Genomic DNA, 20,827 nt, shown 5'->3' with positions numbered 1-20,827 from the left:
CACCCACTTGTAGTATTGTTGACTGGGACTTCAGATTGGAGACAGATAGAAAGGGAGCTTAATGATGGGTTATAATACAAGATAAATAATTATTCATATTTAAGTTGTGGCACTCCTGGGATGGAGAGACGAATTCTATCCTCATTTAGGACCTTTGAAAAGAGGTCTTAAAGAATGAGCAGGACTGAATTTACATTTTTGTCAGTAGGTGTAGGGACAGTTAGCAAGAGGAAAGAGAGGGTTTGAGGAAAGTTAAAATGCACCTAGCTAAGTTTAATGTAACTTGGGATAAACAATACCTCTTTCGGGATCCAACAATAACTGAAACCCCACATTTCTCAACTGCAGCGAACCTTCGAGGGTGAAAGAGGGTAAAGTGAAACATGAAAACATGTGATCAATGGTAGATGGTCAGAGATGTCTTCAGGCCACAATATGCCATTGTAGCTTCTAGGCCACCAAGATAAACTTTTGGATTTCTCAGAGGACATATGTAGTGTCCACCTAGGATATGAAGGAAACTCCACAACGGAGAGAATAAAGCAATAGTCTGTTATTTTAGAGTGGAAGATGTTTTTCTCGTTACCCTGGCAGAGGAAAATTTAATAAGAATAAATAAATATCAAACAGTTTTCTTGCTGACACTGCTGTTGATTATGGTCCTTTGTGAGGGATGCACATGAGGCAAAAGTATATTTCTCATTAATCCACTATTCTTTTTTTGTATTGAGCTCATACATCAACAGAATACAAAATTAATTAATTTCATGATCGGCTGAAGACATTCTGGATACAAAAAAGATGAAAACCCATACACTGGCAGTAATATCATTAAAAGTGCAAACCATCCCAACAATTATAAATATCGCTATTGTATCCAATTCGTATTGGAGTGCTGCTGATAAAGTGCCAAATGCTATGTGCAAAAGAAACAACCTATAAATAAGCAGGATGAAGTGCACTAATCAGAAAGAGAAGCTGAACACACAGTTTGACATTGCATGTGCAAAATGATCAACCTATGAGCAAGCAGAGTAATGTGCTATATACATTAGAAAAAACTGGATACAGAGAAGGAAAACGAACATATAATTGGAATAACCTCAATACAAGGCAGACAGTCACTGTAATTAAGGATGACACTGTTTTATGAAATCCTCATTAAAGTGCTTCCAATAAGGTGTCGTGTGTTAAATGCAAAAAGAGTAACCTATGATCAAACACAATAGAATACTGAATGCCACTGAGTCTCCACAAAACTGTTACGATAAAAAAAGTGAAGCAAGCAGCATTAATCGAATTCGGCTACAATAGGCTGTGTGCTGCAAAGAAAGGTTAGAGTTACATATCGGAACACTTAAAAGAGACTCGTAGTGGGGCAGTGTTAACCTGGTCTAAGGAAAATCACCATATATTATATAATAAAGAAAAAACAATTGAAAGAAATTGCTGAATAACACCTAGGGGCTCATAATTAAACGAGATTGCTGCAAACCTATTAAAATACCCAATACACCATGCTTAGGCTCCTTGAATTTTTTTTTTGTCTTAGAAATTTTCTCCCACCATCTCTGCAGTATAAAGACTGGATTGTCCTCCAATTTTTAAGAATTATGAACCGGGCTACTACTAGTGTAATTGAAATATATTACTGTTCTGCCTTGTTGATTCTCTGGCTTTCCTTGGACACCCCAAATAGCGCTAGGCTGTCCTTGGGGCAACAGTGATAATAACTCCTTACTTATGGCAGAAAACAGCCACTCCCAAAAATAACTAAATTTTGGGCACATACAAAATACATGTAGCCAGTCCCCTGTATCATCCAGATGGCAACAAAACATTGGTTGAGGACGTCAGAATACATCCTCTGCAAGACATTGGGAGTGTAATACACCATCCATCATGCGAGGAAAGTCACTCTTTAAAAATGTGCCCCTTTCAATGATTTATCCCACATTTCAGAAATAACCAGGCAGCAATCCTGCGTGAATTGACATCGAGTTCTTTCATAAATTCTTTCAAGAAACCTGAGAATAATGTCCTGCTTAGAAATGTTTTGTAATAACCTGTACCCGTTGACAACCCCCGTAAGCCTGGCCATGATCAGTAAGGGCATAATCTGGTGTAGTTCCTGGCTTAAATCATATGAACTCAAAAAAAGTGAGTTAGCTGAAGACAACTCCACCTAAAGTTAGCCCCTAGGTACCCACACCTCTACGTTACCTCATCCCAGGTTATTAATTTGCCTTTTATGGCAAAATCCCCTAGCTCCTTTGAACCATAAGAAACTCAGAACGATACCACTGCCTTCAACATAAACAAGCCAAAATAATTACATTCCTGACTCTGGAGATAATTAAAACCTATTGGTGCCTGATGCAACTTGTATAGAGCAATCATCCTACTGCCCCCCTCCTGCAGTGTCTTATACCTCGTTTTCTTCAGCAGTTTTGCAATTTTAATAAAGGTAGGGAGACTGATTGTGCATTCCTGCAACATTTGTTTTTTAAATAAACCATCTAGTGCTCCCCTGACTCCAAGTAATCTACCCATTAGATCCAAAAATGCTGCTTCGTAATATGTCCACAAGTCCTTCCTGATTCTTCTCAAGCTATACAATAGCAAGTTAGGCCTTCTTGTTACAGAAGAAGCTTCTCAAAAGGAAGCCAAGAGCCTGAAAATAGCTGTTATTAATTTAGATAGGAATGTTAGATAACAAAAACAAGAATAGGACTTTATTGACACCTTAACTAACGCTACCCATCCAATAGGGGTCAGAGGTAGGAGAGACCACCTATCCAGAAGATCTTGTGCCTTTCTCTGCATAGCAATGTAATTTAGCTGAAATAACTGGGAAAAATCTCTAGTAACATATGTACCCAAATACCTGACTGGGCTTTTGCCTGGCGTTGTAAAAACAGCGGCAGGTCCTCAGCTGAAGCATGAATAGCATGCTTGGATTCACCTTATAGCCTGCCGGTGTACTCCAACAGGACAAAAGCCCACTCCATATTTGCTGAATCAGGCTTGAGGTACAAGACCATATCATCAACAAACAACTTTAGTTTGGGCATCCCTTTCAGTGGTGCTTTGATCTCAAATGCTCTGTGTAATTTGAGTACTAAGGCTCTATGTGTATGATTACATGAAAATAAATCTTTAGCCTGAATCAATTTTTTTTAATTTTCAGCCATGAGACGATTGGGAACGAAACCGCTCTAATCCTCATGAATAAATATTTGGCCTGTAGGAGTCACAAGTGTAGACTAAATTGTAGTCAAAAGCTTGTAATCTGCATTTAGCAGACTAATAGGCCTATAAGAATTGACATTTGATGGGGATTTGACCTTTGTCACGAAACTGACTATAATAGATTCCTTGAAGGAGAGGGAAACAAGTCCACCCTCCTTGATGTAGTTGAATAGCTCAGTTAAAAAAGGTACCAGTTGCTGTGTGAATATCTTATAAAATTCAGAGGGAAGCCCATCAGTGCCACAAGCTTTCGCACTGGGCATTTTAGCCAAGACTTCAAAAACCTCAGACTCTGTTCTTTTCCCCATCAATGAACCAGAAAGTTGTGGCAGTGCTATAGAGCTAAACTACTGTGCTATGCAAGAACAGGGCACTTGATATTTAGTCTCATATAATTGTCTAAAATGTTGCAGGAAGACCCTGGAGACTTCACCCTTCTCTGAAACCGTGCTAAGTGTGGCTGGAGTCTCAATTTTACTGACAAATGATTTTTCCTGTTTAATCTGGGTCGACCAAGCAAAAAATTCTCCAATCTGCTGGAATTCTTCATAAAATTGTTGCTGATAGTTTTTAGAGCTATTGATTTCCTCTAGTATATAAAAATGTCTTAAGCTTTGTTTAAAGTTCTCCAAATCCTTTACTAAATACTACTGTCCTAAAGAATTAATAACAGCCCTCATTGCCACATTAAGCTTTAATTGTAGCTCCTGCACTTGCCTGATGCGCTCTTTATTCTGATTGACTTTGAACGCGATTATACGGCCGCATACCATGGCTTTAAAAGCTTCCCAAACCGAGAAAAGCAAGGCCGTATTTTTGTTAAATGTAAAAAACTCTTTTAGAAATACCCACATTTCTTGCAGCCTTTCCTGATTAGTTGGTAGATCCCTGTCAAACTGCCACCTAGGTCTTACTCTTGAAATGGTAGCTAGCTCTACTGAAATTGAGGCCACTGACTGATCTGAAAGAGCATTCAACCAGATAGCCGATCCTACTATCTTAAGTGACTGAGAGGCCAAGAAAAAATCAAGACCAGAGGCAGTTTTAAAGTGCTGCAAAAAGCAAGTGTACTGTGCCCTAGTTGGATTCACCAGCTGTCAAGGATCTACATGCCTAAAATCCTGGGTTAGGGCAGACACCACCCGCTTAGTCTTAGGCTTCAGCTGCTTTTCTGCCATGTTAGACGTATCTATTGAAAGATCTTGGATGAAATTGAAATCCCCCGTCCCTGTCCGCACTTACAATCAAACCAGCTTTGATATAGCTCAATTTTTCCTTTCCTTCCCACCACAGGTGCCCATTCCCACCCAAACCTTACCCACACCAACCCCCCATGTCCCACTGCCCTACCACCCTTGGAGGTGGGAATTACCCACACTACCCCTCTCCTCAACCAGCCAAACAATGGTGCAATGACATTGCACCTCACTATACTCAGACCCCAAAGAGAAAGGGAAAGTCCCCAACAAACCCCCAGATGCACCTCACTCTTGAAAAGGAGCCACCCCAACACATAACACATAGGGGGTCATTCCGACCCCGGCGGGCGGCGGGCGCACCCCGCCGGGCGGAGACCGCCAAAAGACCGCACTGCGGTCAAATGACCGCGGCGGTCATTCTGACTTTCCCGCTGGGCCGGCGGGCGATCTCCAAAAGATCGCCCGCCGGCCCAGCGGGAAAGCCCCTGCAAAGAGGAAGCCGGCTCCGAATGGAGCCGGCAGATTTGCAGGGGTGCGACGGGTGCAGTGGCACCCGTCGCGATTTTCAGTGTCTGCAAAGCAGACACTGAAAATCTTTCTGGGGCCCTGTTAGGGGGCCCCTGCACGGCCCATGCCCGTGGCATGGGCCGTGCAGGGGCCCCCAGGGGCCCCACGACACCCGTTCCCGCCATCCTGTTCCTGGCGATAAAAACCGCCAGGAACAGGATGGCGGGAAGGGGGTCGGAATCCCAATGGCAGCGCTGCTGGGCCAGGGGTAAACCGGCGGAAAACCGCTGGTTGCCCTTTTCTGACCGCGGCTTTACCGCCGCGGTCAGAATGGCCCAGGAAGCACCGCCAGCCTGTTGGCGGTGCTTCCGCGGTCGTTGGCCCTGGCGGTCGGTGACCGCCAGGGTCAGAATGACCCCCATAATGTGGCCTGGAGTTGCCCAAGTTAGGCCATGCAGCTAGTGCTGGTTAGAAAACATCTGGAGAAGCTCTTGTGCCTCAAGTGTATTGTAGAAGAGATAAAACTGTCCTTTCACCAAATCTTTAAGCTTCAGCTGTTGCATGATAGATGCCTGAGCCCCCTAGGACGTCAACAAATATTAATTTAAATAAAGTCTTTTCATCGCCATGCTGCTGATGCAAACATATTAGAAAAGATCCAAAACTGGGGTACCTCTGTAGTTGAGAAACCTCTCTTCTCTTCTCTATGGCCTTGGACAGGATGTGCTCCTTCATGTGAATGTCTGCAAAATGTACTAATATTGTGCCAGGATACTTAGCACTAGGCAATCGTTGAGCTGGTACATTATGCACCCTCATAATAGTCAGATCCCTATCCAGTTCCTGTAGAAATTTTTAATCAGTGTCCCCCCAATATATCTTCTGCTGCCCTTTGCACCCTTCCGGGACCCCTACAATTTTGAGGTTAGATTGCCTATTATAGTTTTCTAGGTCATCCACCATGCATTCCAAATTAGTTTTGCTCTTTTCCAGCTGTAGGAGTTCTTCCTCCATGGAAGACACTTTATTCTACAAACTTCAGCCTCTTTTAATTGCCACTGGAATTTGTGTTATGCCCTCCTCAATCTTTCTCAGCCTTTCATGAAGTGTGGCAATGTTATTTGCCTGAATGGTCCTTAGTTCCCTTATTTCCAGTAGGCTGTAGAGTAGACTTTTAATGGTCTGATCTTGACCCACCCCTATTCCTGTTGGTCACTATGCCTTCTCAAGGTAGCTCCATGTCTGGGGATGCCTACGGTGTTTGTGCTACCTTGGTGGTTCTGCTTGTGCTTGAAGTCATTTGTAGGCGCTCCTGCTGCTGAGGCATCGAGACCTCAGTGGAATCTTTCCCCTTCTTCTACTTGGGACCTAGCCTGTGTAGCCAGTATATTGGCATATATGCCCGTCTACTCGTTGAAAGGCTGCACAGATTCTGCCATGCTTGCAAACCCAGTCACAGCTTTGCTAGGTATTGATGCTTCCCAATTCATTTTAGAGGACTTTAAGGACAAAGGACATTGTTTAGCTCTAGCGGGGCTTAAGGTAGCTTCTCTACTGTCATGGGCTATCACCTCCACATTGCCATTCGTGAACTCGAACATCAAGGGAGGGGTTCCTGAATCTCCCGGCTGAGGACCCAGCGATCCCCCTTCCTCTGTTGCATGCACCTCTTCAATTCCCCTCACCTTGACTACATATCCCTTCTGACCTTTCAATGTCCAGCAGCTCTCTGGTCTTGGTCTCCATCCTTAATGAAATGTTGCAGCTCCCTCTGGCAGCCCATATGTTAGCCGAGGCACCCTGGTATTTCAGCCTCTGAGCTGGGGTAGAATATGTGTTTGGAGTACCTGGGGCATTCCCTAATTTAGAATGAGGCTTTTGCATGCTGCTGACCTTTGTCAAATGTCCAAATGTCCTTTTGCACAAATCAGCCACCCCTCTATATAAGGCTGTTTTACCAGACACCCTTGTTGCAGATAGTCCCAAACCTAAAATCTGCTAAGCTGCTCCCTGCTCTGTAGTCTTCACTGGCTCCTGATTCTGTTGGGGGTGCATCCCGACAATTAGGACAACCTGGTGCCACCTGGAGCTCTCAATTCTTCCAGCAGTCCTTCCTGGCAATGAGCCCTGGCCCGTCCTGAATCCTCGTAGCTGGCTGCACTCACCTTTGCCTGCGGGGTCCTGTAGAAGTGAGTATCCACCTTGTTGCTGCCAGGTTCCTAGTACCATGAGCTCAGAAAGTGGGATCCCCAGCTGCCAATCCCCCGATTTTGCTGTGCCTCAGCCGCTCAGTGCGCTCTGGTTATGGTTTCCCCTAACTACGCTCGATGGGGGAAAGGGATCCTCCATTCTCCAATCCCTTGACACACGAACAACCCATGCCAGCCACTATTCTGCTTCTCCGCGCGTCCGTGTTCTCGTGACCCTGCTGCCGCTTTGCTTCCGGAATAGGGGAGTGGGGCTGACTGCACAGTCACAGAGCACGTAGCCTACACCTGCCACCAGCCACAGAACCATTAACCCACTATTCTTTATTTTTTCACCATTAGCATACTAACAGGCAAATTAAAGCCTTTTTTTAAATTGCTTTACTATATTTTTATGACATCAAAATGTACCTCCTGACCAAAATAGTCAGAATAGTTATTTTTTTCTTTCTTCCCTAATTCACAGACACAGAGCGGGTTCCCACAATGGTAATGCACTTATTTACATTTGTTAGTTATATGACATGCATTCCTCCACATATGTTGCATTGGCTCACACAGGGAAGCCCGTTTTAACCTATAAAATATTGATCTCAAATAACACCGTCTTTTATCGACATGTAATGTGCATGATAAAATAAGATGCGTTCTGTGTTCTGTTTCTTGTGAAAAACATTGGTACTACTTTTTGTGTGATTACATCTGCCTACCATACACAAATTGTGCTCCCTTCAACACTTTCAAATACAAGTTGTGTTTGCTAAGAGTAATAAATAGATTTGCAATGAAATTACCACATAAATAGATTCACATGCATTCATTCCAGTCAGCTTTCAGTACATATTTTTTTGTAACTGACGTGCATGTTCATCTGGACATAGGCTCCGACATCCTAGTTTAGTGTAAAAGGCCGTTTATTAGGACAGGGTTGCTCATCATGAGAACACATCAATGTAACCAGAACTTAAATAATAACATTTATCTTTAAACTTGTAACTCCCCTTCTTCCATCCTCGTTTCAATGCACCACTTATCCTTCGCTCACCCAAAATTCCACTTCCATTCCCACACATCCCCCTTTTCTTTTTATCCCCTTCCTGACTCAGGCCTCCCCCAGTCTGCCATCCTTCACCTGCTTCTTTTTCCCCCCTGGAAGGGTGGACAAGCCCGCATCTGACTCTCCACCCTCCCCCATCTACTGCCACTCAGCAAAACCCACTTGGCGTTTTGCTGCCCCACCAGCGAAACCCACTGTAACACCACATGGTTGTCCATCAAACACACCGCCAAAGTTTTCCACCCCACAAGTTAGTCAGCAAGAAACGCAACTCCATCATGTAATGTGCATTCTCCATGGCCGAGAGATGCACACGTCATCTCTGAAGAGCACCTGTTCATCTTCTCTTATCCCTTCGTGTGTCAGTACATTAATGCCATGCGCCCAGCTGAAAACCCGCATATCCCTATCGAGCTTCCTCTGAGCCCTCTCAATAGCCCCATGTTTTTGTGCTCCACGCCATTTCCTCTGTGGCACAAATTCTGTCCACACTAAGCAAGTCCCATGCATGTTATGCCTCATCAGGACCAGATCTCGTTGCATGTGCTGCAGTAGGGTGAGCCCAGAGAGACGTACCAGGTCATTCTCCCCAAGATGTAATACCAATACATCCAGACATCCCCACATTGGCAAAATCGATGTAAAAAAAGGAAGCAAATTGCCCACCTCATGCCGCTCTTTCTCCACCATAGGCACTTCATGCCTGCTACTCAGGAGTCCCACAGATCGTCCATAGACCTGCTTCTCTGCATATTTAGCCGCCCCATGAATAAAAGAGTGTCCGACCAACCACGTGATTGCCTTTTTTTTTCTCCGGGCCACTCACAGAACCTGGAAAGAGAAACAAATGTCAGCTTGTAAAAAACACAACCCTTCCCCACCCCATTTCTCTGACCAACCTGCCTTTACCTCTCCCTTCAACCAAACTAGGACCTTACATATCTCTCACAGCATTTTGATCGCCACAGTCCAATGCGCCTGATCCTATCCCAATCCCACTCCAACCATGGCCGCCTCCGTGGTTGCGCCAATTCTGAAGAAGTGAGTACCAAAGTTACACGCCTGCCTACCCAGGCCTCTCAGAACCATCCTTAAAACAGACAACAATTGAAAAGCTGTAACCTTTGTGCCATTCTCATGACAAAACACACCTTCCCTTTGACTCCCCCTACGCTCCTTGAATTTGTCCCATTCTCGTACCGGGCATGCTCCCAACACTCCTCCTTGCTCCAACAAAATCCACTTGCTCTTACCCAATTGATCCATCTTTGAATGCCTCAACCATATCCCCAGTCTCTCACCTTGATGTTCACCTCACTTACCTTTACACCACAAGCTTTCCCCACTCCCAGCAATTCAAACACACGAAATGCCCCAAAAAACATCCATGTCATACACAAACAAAACAGTGCCACCTCGTCAGTATTCAAACAACAAACTGGCAACACGTGCAAGATCTCCAACAATACCTCAAATGTAATAGCTTCCCGAACAAAAGCTGATCCTGTGCGGATCCTCCCCCAACCTTTCAGCAACTTTCCCAGAATGTCATTCCTCGCTGGGTCCCTGCCAAAAAACGAATTCCCATAAAAAGACACCCCTGCCAACTTGCCCCCAATTGTGGCTGGTGATAAACCCTTCTGAATCAGAAACACAACAAAATGCATTACCCGAGCCTCAAGTGTTTCTCTTTCCTGACTCCAAAACTGCCCCCTGCAAGCTTCAAAGTCCTGAAATTCCAACCATGCTAGGCGGTAACTCCTGAGAGTTGATTCTGCTAGCGACCTCTCCACCAGTCTCATGACCATCACGCCCCCCCACTCCCAAATGTCTGCCGGGACCGCTGTCTTGTGCTTGTCTGCGCCGGGTGCCAACTGTCGGAAACGCTGCCACTGCAAACGAGATATGGAATGTGCAATGGAGTTGTTTACCCCTGGAATGTGTGCAGCCTTAAATATTATATTCAAAGTTAAACAACGCAACATAAACCTCCTCAGCAACCTCAGCACTCTAAGATCCCTGGCTCTCTGTCTGTTCACCAAATCGACCACCATCAAGTTATCCACATGAAACATCATTGTCCTGTTAGCCAGTTCACCTCCCCATACAGACAGCGCCACTAGCAGAGGAAAGAATTCCAAAAAGGCAATGCTTCTTCCTTGACTCAACCATTGGGCAGGCCATGTCTCTGCACACCAACGGCCATCCCAAAACAGCCCAAAACCAGCTGCGCCTGCTGCATCGGAAAACATCTGCACCTGCCCAACAGTGTCTTCTTCCCGAAAAGACATTGAGGACCATAGTTATACTTTTCTAGTGCCGCATTTGCGTCGTTTTTTGATGCAAAATCAGCACAAACTAACAAAATACAATTGTATTTTGTAAGTTTGCGCCGCATTTGCGAAAAAAATCCGATGCAAATGCAGTGTTAGAAAAGTATAAATATGGGCCTGAGACCCCATAAAACTGTGTCAAAAACAGGTCCCATACTCTAATGTCTTCCCGTAAACCCGTGGTCAACCTAATCATGTGATGCGGGAGGGGTCCACCCCGGACCACTCTACATGCAAAATTAAATCCATCTTTTCTGCCGGTAGGTGAGGTATGAACTCCCTCGTGTCCAGTACAATGCCCAAAAAGGTCGAGACACAACTAGGGCCTTACGTTTTCTCCGGGGCCAAAGGTACCCCAAAATCTTGTGCCAACCGCTCAAAACACCTCAGTGCCCTGACACACGAGTCCGCCTGCGCTGTCCCTACAAAGAGAAAATCATCCAGATAATGTGACACCGTCCGATGTCCACTCACCTGAACAAAAACCCACTGCGAGAAGGTACTAAAGGCTTCAAACAATGCACTTGAAATCGCACATCCCATAGGCAGGACTATGTCTACACATATGTCCCCCCAGCAGCATTCCTAGCAAAGAGAAATCTTCTGGGTGAATAGGGAGCAGCTGGAAAGCTGCCTTGATATCGCACATGGCCAGCTCAGCACCTTTCCCACACCCCCGTATGAGCCGTATGGCATCATCCACCATGGCGTTTACCACCCGTGTATCTTCCGGTGCGATTAAATCATTCACCGATGCCCCTTCAGGCCATGACAATGGTGTATCAGCCTAAAGTCCCCTCTGCTCTTTTTTGGAACCACTCCCAAAAGTGAGATCATCAAATCCTCCATGGGCCTCTCATAAAAGGGGTCCAAAATCCTGCCTTCTGCTACCTCCTTGTTCAATTTCACCGCCACCACCTCTGGCATGGCCTTGGCTGACTGCAAATTATCCGCCCATCTCCTTCTCCATGGACCTTGATTACCCACCCAAAAAAACTCTCTGAAACCCCATTCCAATTTGAGCGCCTTGTCCGTAACCGGGACACGCGCAACCAATGCAGTAACCTCTCCAACCTAATTGGAGTAGGCGCCTTTTGGCCCAGTAGCGCTTTGGCCCCCTCTGCCCCAGGTAGATCTCCACTGCTCGGCCGGACTGGTGAGTGAGAAACATTGCATAACTGCGTGTTTACCCCCACATTTGGAACACTCATGTTTGAATTTACAGGGGTGCCTGGAGCAAAACCCCTTGTTGAAGTTCCAACATGTGCCTGAGTTAGGTTCCTGCACCCTCTGAGGCATACCTGCCCCTCCCTGAGTGGGACACTGCTGAAAAGGCTTATATACCACAGGGAGACTACTAGCTGTGTGAATGGATGCCGCAGAATGTGAAGATGTTGTCCACTGCATTCATAATTTTGAATCCACAGCCCCCCATGGCTTCTCAGGGTTAATGCTTACTCTGGCTCTGAACTCCTCTTCATAATTCAAACATGCAAAGCCCCCGAAGTGCAGTTGGGCTTTCCGAATAATGTCCATGTACTTAAACCTGGTAATGGCCTTATCTATGTATTTCTCGCAGTATATACTGGCATAAATCAAAAAGGCAGAAGTCCAGTTGTCCATAGTTATTGGAACCCGAGGCCTCCGTGCCAATTCCCACTCCTCTTCCTTAGAACCTTCCTTAGCCTGAATATCCCTGTGTAAAAGTTTGAAAACGTCCACATACTCATGCCTCCATATCCTCGCCTTTGTCTTGTCTGCTACATATGACCCTAACAGTAGAGCGAGCCCCATGTAAGGAAGCCTCTTCTTATGCCCTGTCCCCCCTTTGTCTTCATCCTCCTTCTCCCCGCCTACCACCGTATCTCCATCTCCGCTTTGCGCCGGCGGCGCCTTGTCTCCCCCTTTATCTGTCCTGCCTGCAACTACTGCACCTGTATCAGGCTGGAAGTGTATTGAATCCTCACCCACCCCAATGGATTTGTATTGTGCCATGCCAACCTTTCCCCTCTTCTCGTCCCATGGTGCCCACCAATCTCCTTTACCTTGATTCCCATGAGCCGTCGATCCAGCGCCCGGCAATGCCTTGTGCCTGCCTCCATCCTTACGGGAGACCATAAGTCCATGTGCCATAGACGTTGAAGCCTACAAAACAGAAGCAGAAAAGGGGGATGCACCGCTCCTGTGCCCCTGCCCTTTCCCTTGTACCCCGCTCACCCCCTTTTCTTGAATCTCCCCCTCTTTCCGTTCATCCAGCTCTTCCTCATAATCCAATTCAAGCAACTCTTCATCATCCACGCCCATTCCTTCTTCAGCGCCTATTGCATCTCCCATGCTGTATTCATCACCCAACATAAAACCCCGTGGTGTAAGCCAGGCCTGTTCTTCATGCGTTCCCACGGTGTAGAGAAGGCCGTCAAAGACCCCTCTAACACTTCTGACCAACGTCCTGGGGCCGTGGTGCGTCCCGTTGGCTTCATCACCTTTCTGCCAGCCTCTGACGCTGGCATTGACTCTCCTCGCCGCGCCTGGCCATGTGCGCCAGGCGCTGCCGTCACTCTGCCAGTCCCACCAGCCGCAAAGGCCACTGCTCCTCATGTGGAATCCACACCCAACTACACTTCTCTGACCTGTGCCCTTCATCCTGACCCCCTCCAACACCCACTGACTTCCTCTTCACCTTCTTGGACCTCCCATCTGCCTCCCCCCTCTCCTTGTCCAATTTTGCCCACCTGAGCTCTGTCTCTGCCACCAGTCTCCTTTGCTCATGAATCCTGGCCTCTATGTCCACTGCCGACCAGTCAATGAACATGTGATGTCATGTTTCCACCGCCTCCTGCACTTGTCCGCCCTCATGTGCCTGGCCCACTGCTGGCCAATGCACCCCACGGACTCCCTGCCGCAGCACTGCATGTTTTCACCTTTCTTTTGGTGCCCCTCAGCCCCTGCGCAGTGCCCGCTCCAGTGCCTCTAAATATGGCCCCAGACAATGTGAGGTCTAATGGTTCTCAACCCCTGCTGGCTCCACAAGCACATGTAATGCCTGCTGAGCAGACCCTCCCCCTGTCACCCCCAGCCTTAGAGGGCCAGCCGAGTCTCCCTATGGCTCCCCTCACCCAGCTCCTCCCTCTCTTGCTCTGCTCCTTTCAGCGGCTCCCCCGTGGCCCCTCTGCCATGTCAATAGGTGGGGAGTGGATGTGCTGCACCCCGCTCCTTTTTGGCCTTTTTCTTGCTTTCTTTTACTGGGGAGCGGCAAGCGGCAGACGCCACCCCCACCCCTTGTGCCGCGGAGCGCAGCGCACGCGACATGCACACCCAGGCCTGGTCAAGCACGCCAGGCATGATTAAGCCTAAGCTGCCCGCTTCATGCAGAATGCGAAGTGTGGCCCGGATCGCATTAACGTCATGGCCAGCGGACATGAATACTTCGTTCCGCTTCGTGTGTGCAGAAAGCAAAATCGAAATCAAAGTAGTAACGCTATACAAACCTAAAATGTCCGCCTAGGCTGTTCCTCCCTGGATCAGCCAACCTCAGCCCAGCCCCATTTGTACCCTCCCAAGAACCCTCCCAAGCCCAAATCCCCAGCCTACCCACTCACCGGCTGTCTACTTCTGGCCTGAGAGCTCCTGTGAAAAGACTGGACTGCGTCCAACTCTTCACGGGGCCCTAATGTAGATTAAACATGGAGAAATAACTAATTTATTAGCCAAACATTAGTCACTTTCAGCATTAGCACCTATTCCCAGGTCCACAAGTTTTGTTATTAGTCATACTTGGTTAAACAATCCTGGTTAGAGTTTGAGTTATTTGAATGACTTAACCAGGAATAGTTTACTTTGGCCTAACTCAAGGCGACCACTATATGCAAGGGCATTTTTCAGGCATGTCTTTTTAGTTGACACAAATGGGCATTGACATTTGTCGTCTATTGTCGTTGCATTCAAAAAAGCACATAAAGGTAGAATTAATCATGGTAACACTTTCTGGATAGACTAAATCCTAATGCAATGAGTATATACACATACTTCTTATCCATAAGTAATGGATGAAATAATGTTTTCAAAAGTATTTAAACATGGCATTTGGAAAAAGGAATTACATATTTTATGCACTCAACTTACAGCTGCACTCAACTCACTAAAAACTGCTATCTCTTCAATTTCAGTCCATGAATGGATATCAGTTTTGCCTCACAATATAGCCTTTATTGTAAGAATTATGTTTATAAGCAGTTAGAGTGCAGCTTTCATTTCCAGAAAAGCAAGGTTGCTCGTGAGCCTCATTGTAGTTATCCGTAAAAAACATGCTTTGGATTTTCTCTAGAGTCTATTTCAGTTCTTGCGGCTACAGTTGCCAGAAGCATGTTTTCTCATTTAAGACCCTGCTGGTAGTGCAGAATTGGTTGGAAACTACATTTGTCTATTCGTTTTTGCTAGTGTTGATGGAGAGCTGAGATCAAAAGCAGGTTGCTTGTGAGAAAAATGCAGAACTAAAAAATGAAAAGAGTAGATCTACTCTTAGTGCACTCTAATTCAATTTCTTTTTGCTGTGAAAATGTACTCTCAATAACCCAACTACATTTTTTATTCTCACAAAGCAAATTTTTGGTCACTTTTTGCTACAGATCTTGATGTTATGGAAGCTATAGTATTTAGATCATACCAAAGATATGATGCCTGCTCACCAGTCTAGTAGGGTTGTTGATTCATCCTCTCTTAGCAGCCATACCAAAGGCAGACATTTTACAATAACTTTTTGAATGAATTGAAAATGATGATCAGCTTATGAACAGGCATTTTAGGTATTCTAATAGCCCACTCATCTAGTGGTAATGTATGATGATCATTGTGAGCATCAGAATGTATGACAGATCTGAAGCTCTAGAAGACTGAGTAATGCCTACATGACTAGGATGACAGTTGTGTAACTTCTGCCAATGATTTTTATTTGTAGCTGACCAATGACATAATGACTCGTCGTTAGTTCACTTTGAGAATAATTCTCACATTGATCAATGCATTTACAAATAATATTCTCTTTTGTCTTTCAGCGAGGCTGGTGGAATCCCAACTCCATTTCAACTTCAGAACCTGCAGGAAAAAAGGAGACATTTTTGAGAATGTTAGAGCACATACCAAGCACACACTGACATGAACACATCACTCCATGTTCCACATACCTGCACCATTTTGTTGTGTAGTCATTCCTTCAAATACAGCTGTGCCACTAGGAGTAAGTTAGCCTGGTAGTACCTGAACACGCTCCTTGGAAAGGCTCTGCGTATGATGGCACTGCATGTATGTGTTTGGTCATACCGTAGTGGCGTCGTAAGAACCGTAATCCATTAACGGCATCGATCTTGCTGTGCATGTAGTGACTGGAGGGCATAATTGGCCTTTAATCACAGTTGATAAATGTTGCACACACTTATATAGAACGGTATATATAAAGAGATATATACATGCATATTAATATATATTTAAAACCATGTTGGAATAAATCTTTTTGTAATGGCTTTCCAGAGATTTTAATTGTATCATCAGACCCATCTACCCCAAAAAGACCCACGATGCACCATGAAGATACTTGAAAAAACGAATGTCGTAATATTGTTGTGCTTCAATGGGAACCGATATTCTTAATGTTAGACCAGAGTTCGGACCTAGCTCTCTGTTGTACGCCTAGTGCTTCAGCTTTGTCTAGTGCATTTTGCAACTTAATGTATGTATTAGTGTTACTAAACTGTGTTGTAGCTTACTGTAAGGGCAGTTTAATATGATGTCTTTTATCATTCAAAATATGGAAACTAATCAAAGTTGTGCGGTAACGCAGCCTTTTGTCCTTTTTCTGTTTTTGTGGGGTTTTTTTCACTTGAAAATTACTGCCAACTACCAAATAACACTGTAAACCCAATGAAGAAGTGCACATAGGGAGTATTTTGGGAGCCAGGCGGGATGGAGGGCTGTAGAAAGAAACAATAGAAAAAGTGAAAAAAAAATCTTTATAATTGAAATAACTTATAAATTTGTTTTTATTATTGCCTCCGTCTAGCATGTCAATGAGAATGCTTTGATATTGTGATAATTTGTGATATATGTATTAATAAATGGAACCATGACAGCTCAGGCTCACTGTGGACTTTTTTAGGTTGCGATAAGCCCATCACATGAACAATAGGTCACATGTTATGGGATGGGTAGCTCTGTTGCTAAGTAAAATTCTTGTTATTAGTCTGTAACTTACATTTTGTCTTGCTCTTTGAAGTACTGAGCCGTTGAGTCTATTTCTAAATATTTGGAGGGCATTCATTTTTCATGCCGTCTCACTGGCCAATAGTGGTACTGAGAACTAGCAAAGTCCATGGGACAAGCAACCTTGCTGTGTATCCAACCGCATAAACCCCTTTCTCTCAGCAACACGTGCTCTACCTTTTTTTGTATGTAAACAAAGCTTGGCTTCATGTTTTCTGGTTGTATCATCTTTAGGTCAAGCTTAGCAGCGTGCAAGTGCTGGTCTCTTGCCTGTTGTAGTCTACCCTATGAGCTTTAACCACTCCCATCTCACGCCCATCACTTTCATTCTTTTCTGGGCCTGTCTTTCAAATTTCCTTTGGTTTCGTAGGTAAGTTCTTTACGGTTGTCCCACGTTGATGCTGCTTTGTTACGCCTTGGAGACTGACCCTGTTACATGGATTATTGCACCATCGGCCAGATACCTTATTGGGAAGAAGGACAACACCACGTCACCTTTGTGTGTAAAAGGCCGCTTTATTGGAAACAGGTGCACTTACAATCCAAAAGAGCCCTTGCCCTATTACCGTACAAAACTAAAACCTCACTATACATCAAGAATACCTGCCAATCTCTCCCCGCTTCCCTACCCTACCCTCTCACCTCCCTTTTCCCTTAACCTTGCATTCTCTTAATACACTGTTCCTTTGTAATGATTTCTCTGCTGACTCCGTTTTGTCACCTTAATAATCTCCTGCTGCTCCCTACCCCTTTGAATCTGCAACTTGCGAACCCCTAATGTCAAAATATTTCTGTATGAGTTATCCTGCTGTCCCCCCCCTTTAAAACCTGAAGGTGTCTTGTCAGATCTGCTGTCCATCCCTGTTATTGTTGTCATATGAACTGTCTCAGTCTCTGCCACCAGAAAAAGGAGATCTCCTTTTTCTACCCCCCATACTTCTCCACCCCGTTGCTCCAGGCGCCAGCCAAAACACACATTGTACTTGTAGTTAGGTCTCCTTAAACAACGCCTTCATGGCTTCCTTCAGTTGGAGCAGGTACAACTCCATGCCCATGAAGGAAAGGTGTACTCCACCGCCCCTAAAAAATTATCGGTCTTTAAAACAAATGTCCCCGTGTTCTAAATACATGATACTATGCGCCTCACAGAAAACCTTCATTTCCTTATTCATTTTTCTACGAGCCCTTTCTATGGCACCTGGCTTCTTTGCGCCCCTCCAAACTCTCCTTGGAACAAATGCCGTCCATACTACTTGGTACCCATACCACAGTCGCTGTATCGCCAGTAAGTCTAACTTCATGGTCTTAATCACGTCCAAATCTGTCCTTTGCACTAAGTCATTCTCCCCCAAGTGTAGTAACAATAAGTCCGGACAAAAACCTCGCCCTTTAAGTTTTTGCAAAATCACCAGTAAATTCTGCCACCGCATCCCCCCTTTACCCTCCCAACGAACCCGGTATATTTCCCTATCCAAACCCAGGTTGTCCCCAATCGCCGTCTGTCTTGCTTGTCTTTGAGCCCACTTGACAAAAGAATGTCTGACGACCCAGATGGACAGGAAGTGCACCTCTGGCCCTGATACAGAACCTGCAGCAGGAGAAAAATATGTTACTGGACTACTCTGTCACCACCTCAATGTCTTGCCTGACATATCTTTTATATACATTCGTAAAATTGACAGGTATTCCAACCCCTGAAACTTGCCTCCGTCGCCATGCCTATCCAAAAGGAATGAGTGCCAAATTGATCAGGATCTCGCCCTGCACATTGCAGTCCTGCACTCAAAACTGCCAAAAGCTGTTGCGCTGATACCCTTTTCCAATTGTTGTGACAAAAAACCTTCCCATAACCCCCCAGACCTCTCACTGCCAATTGCCGACCCAGCACTACTGGACATATTCCCGCCACCGGTTATGCTGTATGCAACCCCTTAGTCCCTTTACCTCGTTGATCTGTCTTGATCTTGCAATATCCAACGACACCGTGCTCCGACCGAACGACACATCACGCCACCTCACGCCACCTCAGCCCTGCCATAGGCTCTGATCCCACCAATTCTGAAACCTGGAAGGCCCCGAAAAACATCCAGGATATTAAAGTCTTAAAGAGGAGGCACTCATCCTCATTGTAGCAGATGCCTTTAAATGCCTGCATCACTTCCCTTAGGAGGCCCAGAGACATAGGCTGTCTCACCTTACCTTTTTTACCTCTTCCTTGACACAGCTGTCTAATATACGCCGGCCCAGCTACCCAGCTGATGGTGAATACCCCCATAATAGCTTCCCCATAAAAGCAATGCCTGCCAGTTTTCTGGAGATGGTGATCCTCGACTGTCGCCTCTCCACCAGCTCCATAATGAAACGCACTACGTCTTCCAACCTGTCTTTCTCAGCTGCCCTCCTGCGCGCCTCTGACCGCCTAAACTCCCTCCATGCCTGGACGTATGCTTTCTGTGTAGACAGCGCCAATGAATTTACCACCAGGCGCAGCATCCACCATCGCCTACCGTGGACAAAGCTGTCGGCATCGGTGTCCTGCGCAGAGACTCTTCCGCAACCAGCCCATGGAATTTCTCCCACTGTGAACGAGACAAAGCATCTGCAATGTCATTGTTCACATCTGGAACATGCTTTGCCCTAAAATAAATGTTGCAGCGCAAACATTCCAGCACAAAAACTCACAGCAGTTGTAGAACCTGAACTTCCCGAGCCGATTGCCTGTTCACAACCTGCACGACTGCCAGGTTGTTGACACAGAAAAGGACTTTTTGTGTTCTAGCAGATATCCCCAAAGGCACACTGCGACCACCAACGGAAACAATTCCAGGAATGCTATGCTCCTCCCCTCACCAGACTGCTGGCCAATCCATCGCGCAGTACTGTTCTTGCCAATACAGGCCAAAGCCAGCTGCACCTGTGGCATCCGAAAAAAATTGTACATCCCATTCACACACATGCCACGTCTGAATGGGAATGCCATTGAATTGCTCCAAGAAAACACACCACATCAGCAAATCCTCTTTCACTTCCACACGGAGCCACGCATGGTGATGTGGTAAACGCTGTCATGCCAGAGCCAAACCCAAATGCCTACAGAATGTCCTCTCCTGCTCGCACCACCTTACAAGCAAAGTTAAGCTGGCCCACCTTATTCCGTTGTACCATGTCCTTCACCATCGCAATCATTTCCATCCTCTTTTCCTCTGGCAAACATGCCACCATCTCCTCCGTGTCCAGCTCAATGCCCAAAAAGTTTAAGGCTGTGCTGGGCCTCACTGTTTTTTCATGGGCCAGGGGCACACCCAGGTCCCCCATGATGTCCTGAAACTGATGTAGTACGACCGCACAGTGGTCTGAGCCCACCGGTGCCGCAAAGAAAAAATCATCCAAGTAGTGCATAATTGCCTTGTGCCCTGTAATGGAGGAAAATATCCATTGCAGACAAGTGCTGAAGCACTCAAATAAGGAGCATGAAATTGAACACCCCATAATGAGGGCTTTATCCACATACCAACTGCCCTGGAACTGAATACCCAGGAGCTCAAAATCACTAGGACTGTCTGGTAAAAGCCAAAAGGCTTTTAAATCCGTCTTTGCCACCAAGGCCCCAACTCCCAACAATTCCATCATAGCAATGGCCACGTCCACTGACGCGTGTGACACCTTTGTCATCTCCTCGGGAATGAAATTGTTCACAGAGGAACCTTCCGGCCGAGCCAAGTGATGAATTAGCCTGAATTGTCACGGCTCCTTTTTCTGAACCACCCCTATGGGGGACACCATGAGGTTATCTAAGGGCTAGTCCGAAAAAGAACCTTCCATACGTCCTTCCGCCACCTCCTTGTCCAGCTTTTGCTGTACGACTGCCTCATTTCCCTTGACGGACTTTAAATTGTCAGCCGAACGCTGCTGCCGTGGTCCCATGTAAGCCTATTGGAAGCCTTCTGAAAAACCTTTAAACAGAACCTGTGCTGCCTCCTCATCCTCATAGTGTTCCAGCCAAAAACAGAGTCTGTCAAG

General features: G+C 45.8%; 1 protein-coding gene across 1 annotated transcript in view; it reads left to right on the top strand.

Annotated features, from left to right (window-relative positions):
- The window catches only part of TSPAN7 (tetraspanin 7), a 230,637-nt gene extending 213,961 nt beyond the window's left edge, over nt 1–16,676 (top strand). The window contains exon 8 of the mRNA XM_069204232.1: nt 15,607–16,676. The gene's annotated coding sequence lies outside the window, so the exon portion shown is untranslated. The remainder of the gene's footprint in view (nt 1–15,606) is intronic.
- The last annotated feature ends 4,151 nt before the right edge of the window (nt 16,677–20,827 follow it).

Source organism: Pleurodeles waltl, chromosome 8 (assembly GCF_031143425.1).
Source record: "Pleurodeles waltl isolate 20211129_DDA chromosome 8, aPleWal1.hap1.20221129, whole genome shotgun sequence".
NCBI classification, from domain to species: Eukaryota; Metazoa; Chordata; class Amphibia; order Caudata; family Salamandridae; genus Pleurodeles; species Pleurodeles waltl.
This window is presented reverse-complemented; position numbering and strand designations above follow the sequence as displayed.